Source organism: Solanum tuberosum, unplaced genomic scaffold, assembly GCF_000226075.1.
Source record: "Solanum tuberosum cultivar DM 1-3 516 R44 unplaced genomic scaffold, SolTub_3.0 scf00267, whole genome shotgun sequence".
Lineage (NCBI taxonomy): Eukaryota > Viridiplantae > Streptophyta > Magnoliopsida > Solanales > Solanaceae > Solanum > Solanum tuberosum.
In genome coordinates this window covers 601,486-608,144 of record NW_006239199.1, presented here as the reverse complement: position 1 = coordinate 608,144, position 6,659 = coordinate 601,486, and positions in this window count along the sequence as shown.

The following is a 6,659-nucleotide window of genomic DNA, read 5'->3' as shown; positions in this document are numbered from 1 at the left end:
AGTGCACCAAAAGGGGGGATGACCAATGAAGAGCTACTCCAAAAGCTCATGACTGAAATAGGGACCAAATTAAATGTTAGAGTAGATAAGCAGGATGAAAACATTAGAAACATCCAGATGTCCCAAATGAGTTTAGAGAAACAAGTTGCGCAAGTGGCTAATTCCCTGAACTTGCGTCCCCAAGGTGGGCTTCCCGATGATACTGAGCCCAACCCAAAGCAATTGCATGCGGTAAGTACTAGAAGTGGGCTGCAATTAGAGGAACTAGCTCCAAAGAAGAGAGACACTGAGGTAAGTAACAAACAAAAAAAGGTGGAAGAGGTAGTAAAAAGCTCCAATGTTGAGGTTCCCGTTCCTCAAAAGAAATTACCACCTCCATTTCAACAAAGGCTGAATAAGCAGAATGAAGATGAATGCTTTGGTAAGTTTCTCTCTCCTTAAACAAGTTCACATTAATCTACCTTTGGTTGATATTTTGCAGGGTATCCCGAAGTATGCTAAATACGTGAAAGACATAGTGGCCATCAAGAGGAGACTCACTGAATATGAAATTGTAGTACTTACTGAGGAGTGCAACTCAAGGATCCAAAATAGACTGCCCAAAAAGTTAAAAGATCTGGGTAGTTTTACTGTGCAGATTACAATTGGGCAAAGTGTTCATGCCCGGAGGTTGTGTGATTTGGGGGCAAGTATAAATTTGATGCCCTTATCTTTGTATCAAAAGCTTGGGTTGGGTAGTCCAAAACGAACCACTGTTATTCTCCAACTCACTGATAGGTCCATTGCTAGGCCAAAGGGGGTGGTAGAAGATGTGTTAGTGCAAGTAGGTTCATTGATTTTTCCAGTAGATTTTGTGATTTTAGACTTTGAACCTGATTCTGAAGTTCCATTCATTTTGGGACGACCTTTCTTGGCCACGGGTAGAGCATTGATTGATGTAGCAGCTGGTCAACTAACTATGAGGGATCATGATAAGGTTGAGGTATTTGATGTTTACCGCGCTTTAAAATTGCCTTCTATTTATGAAGAGTTGTCTGCTATTACTGTGGTTGATCGCATAGTAGAATCACAAGTAGTTGTGCCCGAAGATCCTTTAGAAAGAGTGTTAGTGGACATGAGATAGAGGGAGACACTGAAGCTCAAGAGATTGAATCATGCTTAAATCTAGCACTAGTAGACACTCGTAGGAATCAGGTGGAGTCACCAGATCGCGAGTTGGGCCCCCCACCAAAGCCATCAATAGAAGAATCCCCCACGTTGGAACTAAAAACTCTACCAACTCACCTAAGGTATGCTTATTTGGGTACTAATGAAACTTTGCATGTTATACTTTCTGCAGAATTGTCTGACTTACAGGTTGATGTGGCATTGAGGATCTTAAAGCGGAGGAGGAAAGCAATTAGATGGCAGATGGCTGATATTCATGGGATCAGTCCGGCTTTATGCATGCACAGAATTTACATGGAAGAGGATCACAAACCCAAAGCACAACATCAACGTCGACTGAATCATGTGATGAGAGAAGTGGTAAGAAAAGAAGTCATAAAGTGGCTAGATGCTGGAATTGTGTACCCAATCTCTAATAATAAGTGGGTAAGTCCGGTACAATGTGTTCCCAAGAAGGGAGGTATGACAGTGGTAAGGAACGAAAAGAATGAGTTGATTCCTACTAGAACAATTACCGGGTGGAGAATTTGCATGGATTACTGGAAACTAAATGATGTTACCCGGAAAGATCACTACCCCGTTCCCTTCATTGATCAAATGCTTGACTGACTAGCAAGGCAGGAGTACTATTGTTTCTTAGATGGATATTCTGATTACAACCACATTCACTTATCCTTATGGCACATATGCTTTCAAGCGCATACCATTCGGACTTTGCAATGCACTGGCGACTTTTCAAAGGTGTATGATGGCCATTTTTCATGATATGGTGGAAGACTTTGTTGATGTGTTCATGGATGATTTTTCCGTCTTTGGGAAGTCTTTTGATGTATGTCTTCGAAATCTTGATAAAGTACTTGCTAGATGTGAAGACACTAACTTAGTTCTAAACTGGGGAAAATGTCATTTTCTTGTAAGAGAGGGAATAGTGTTGGAACACAAGGTGTCTAAATCTGGTTTGGAAGTTGATAAGGCTAAGGTAGAAGTTATTGAGAAATTGTCCCTTCCCATTTCTGTAAAAGGTGTGCGTAGTTTTCTTGGTCATGTAGGTTTTTACAGGCGATTCAACAAGGATTTTTCCAAGATTGCCAGACCTATGTGCAGTCTCTTGGATAAGGAGGTGAAGTTTGACTTTGATGAGATGTGCTTGAAAGCTTTTGAGATGTTGAAGAGGAACTTAATTGAGGCTCCCATCTTAATTGCTCCTGATTGGGGACTACCATTTGAACTCATGTGTGATGAAAGCGACGTAGCAGTGGGTGCAGTGTTGGGACAAAGAAAGAATAAAGTGTTCCACTCGATCTATTATGCAAGCAAGACCCTTGACTCTACACAAGCTCATTACACAGTGACTGAGAAAGAGATGTTGGCTCTAGTGTTCGCATTCGACAAGTTCAGATCATATTTGGTAGGTACTAAAGTGATTGTTTTTACTAACTATGCAGCCATTAGGTACCTATTCAACAAGAATGATGTTAAACCAAGGCCGATTCGATGGATATTGCTTCTCCAAGAATTTGACATTGAGATCAAAGATAGGAAAGGTACTGAGAATCAAATAGCAGATCACTTATCTAGGTTGGAGGATTTTTCACATGTGAATGAAGGTGAGCAAATCCGGGAAGAGTTTCCGGATGAACAATTGATGGCATTAGATATCTCTCAAGTGTCATGGTATGCAGACATTGTGAATTTGATAGTAAGTGGCGTCAAACGTCAGAGCGTCATCTCAGGCGTGCTGAGAGGCGCCTTGCCCCTTACATCGCCCCAATGCCCAGAATTTTTTTTATTCGGGTTTCGACCCGGATTTCACCCGATACACCTCTTAAAACCCCCCAAAATCCCAAATGTAATGCATCCCCTATTCTCTCTTTCTCCCAACCGACCCAAACCCTTCAACTCCTCCAAACTCTTTCTTCTTTATCTTCTTCACCTCCTACTACCTCCATTAACCCCCACTCCTCTTCTCCCACATTCTTTAAACTTCCACAACTAAGTCTTTCCCTTTCCCCAAACCACCCATTCTTTTCTTCTCACCTTTTCATCTTCAAAAACCTCCACACCCATAACTCCAACTTTACTTTTCTCCAAATCTCTATATCTCACTCCACAATTTTTTCTTTTTCTATCCCTCACCACTTCCCCGCATGAAAACCCAGCTTCAACTATGCTGGTAATTGACGCCATTGATATCAATTTTTCTATACTCAGATCGCAATGTGGAATGTAAATAAATAAAGAGAAGAAAAGGAACGATGAATAGGGTGTGCATCGGTTGATTCGGTTCGATTTTTATGTATTATTAGTTTGGCTTATCGATTTTGATTTTTAAATACGCTAAATCAATAATCAAATTAGTAACATATTTCTTATCGGTTTTGGTTCTTAATGGTTCGGCTCTCGGTTTAATCAATAAGAAAATGGTTACAAAACAAATATATGACTTCTCCAATAATTTGACGCATGACAAGACAATGATGTAATTTATAGAACGCTCATAAAATAGAAACAATAATAACTAACATGAAAAGATTATACAAGTGCAACACAGAGAAATTAAGAGGAATAGGGTTCTTACTTTAGGTTTTAACGTTTTGTATAATATGAAGTTGTGAACTCAAAGTCACTCTGAATTGTGAATTGAAGGCTAAAGGGTAAATACAATAACAAGTAAGGTACGGTGATTATATTTAATATTTATGTAGAAGTAAAGTAATAAATTAGTATAATCTTAATGGGTTATTGATTTACCCAATAACCCAATATTAAAAATCAAAATCGAATCGATAACCTAATAGATTTTTTTATAAAATCATTAAAAACTCGTTAACCCAATAACCCAAAAACAATAAATCAATAACATTTTTTTCAATTTAATTTATTGATCGGTTCGAACGTGTGGGGGGGGGGGGCACGTTCCTCTCTTTGTTTTTACATGATTTTAAGAAAAGTTTTAGCCACACTAAACTTCTATCATTTCCATCACCCCATTTGCATGCCCACATTGTCAAATTTTTAATTTCATTTTGTCCGTATTACTTCTTCTTTTCTAGTTTGTTTTAAAAATTATATTTTTCTTTTTTTAACAACTCTTTTGGTATGATTTTTATATTATAATACATCATCTCTTGTCCAAGGAAAATAAGGATATTTATATATATATATATATACACACACATAAATACGTATTGGCTTCACCGAAAAAAAAAAGATATATATATATATATATATATATATATATATATATAATTTTAAAATTATAAGATTATGTACCCCCATCTGACCATATTAAATTATTTGTCATGTTTTTTTATACATATCTTTAAAAAATAAATATAAATTATGTATGTCTCGAGACATAATTGATTTAAAAATAATATTTACTGTATTTATGCATCAATTATCATTATCTCTCTATAATTGAGGTTTTCGTATACTTTAAGAATAGCTACTACCAAGAATAAAATGAGAAAACTAATTAGTATTGTCTTGAACATTTAAAATGACAAATAATTTGAACATAGATAATACACCCGCATGAAAAGCCACCTTGAATTATGAAGGTAGATATCATTTTTTCTATACTCGATCGCAATGTGGGGAGCACGTTCCTCTCTTTGTTTTAACATGATTTTAAGAAAAGCTTTAATCACACTAAACTTCTATTATTTCCATCACCTTATTCAAAAGCCACATTGCCAAATTTTTAATTTCATTGTATGTATTACTTCTTTAACTACATAAATTCTACTACTTTAGATCCTAATTATTAGGAATTTCGATAGTTTTTTATATTACTCCCTATACCATTTTCGGTGATGAGATACGCATATCTCGACCCGTTATATATGTGTATCCATATGGTTTCGTTGTGTATCTGATCTGAATTTTGTTGTGTATTGCTAAGCATGAATATGAACATTTTAATAATTTAATGTTCATTTTATATCATGAATATTTTGTTAAGCATGTATCTTTGACAATAATGTGGTACCGATACATGAAAAAATGTGTCATATTTTTATATTGTGTATCTCGAACAAATAATGTGTATCTCGGACAAATAGTGTCTACGTCATTGATAAAGGTAACGATCTTATGTCTAAGAGTAATGATTTGTGTAGCATATATGATTCTTTATGCATGCATTTCAGATATTAATATGGGATTTGTATCCAGTAAATTAAAGTAACTTTAGATACATTATGACCAGCATAACGAGATACATGAAAGATGTATCTAAAAATATTTTGCTTGCAATATCATGAAATTTATATATATAATGTTTGTATTGTTACTTTTATGGTGAGACCTTCTTCTGAATCACTGTACAGAGTTAATGACAGTGTAAATTTTCATCCATTAAAAAGTATGGAGAATTAATAGATTCAAACAATATAAAAACCCTAAAATCTAACTTTAAAATAATTAGAGCTCTGAATCAGATGCATTAACATGGTAAGAATAAAGTTATAATACAATATCTCGGAATAACTTAACAAAATCTTATTTTACCTATTTATATAATGTTGATTATAGAGAATTGATTATGAATTTAGTACATGCAAACATGTATTGAGATGGTTGAGGAAGAAGGGGATAATGGTAGAAGTGTGTGAAACAAAACATGTATTGAAATGGTTGAGGAAGAAGGGGGTAATGGTAGATGTGTGTGAAACACTGAATAACGTGGGGGAGTGGGTTGATGGTGTGAAGAGAGAGGAAGTAATTTGAATTGTTAAAGTCCCATTAATTAAGGCGATATAGTTTTTAAGATAATTATTAAATATCATATTTAAGGGAATTGTGTATCTAATTTAACTTTTTAAAATATATGGTATAATTATTAAAAAGTGGTATTATATGTAATATTTTTAAACTAGAGGTAAAATATGTATATATGATAGTGAAGTATGTCTAGATAGGTAGTTTTTTCTTCTTCTTTTTCTAGTTTGTTTTTTTAAAAAAAAGATTATATTTTTCATTTTTTGGTAGTTCTTTTACTGAATTTTTTATATTACGTGTTTTAAGACACTAAGATTAAAAGATATTTTAAGTGTATTTTATATATATTTAATTTAAGATTACAAAATTTTAAAAATTTAATTACTTTACTAATTTTTCTACTAAATTAATAACACCCTTACAAATAAATTAAAACGGAAGGAGTGTGAATATTTTGCGCTTTCAAGTTATGAATATGGTTTATGCATTGATTAATACTGTGGTATTAGATGAATGAAAAGTGTACTCCATAGGTATCAAATTATTTGTTGTTTACTTTTTTTTTTAAAAATATCTTGAATAAATAAATATTAATTATGAGGGGTTTTTGACTATTTTATTTTTATGTATCTCTTAACATATAATTTTTTTAAAAAGAAATGTTTGCATTCGTAGATTTTAAGATAGCTACTACCAAAATAATTTAACACAATATTTTTATAAATCACTATAAATAATTTGGGGGGGGGGGGGGTGTTCCTATTATG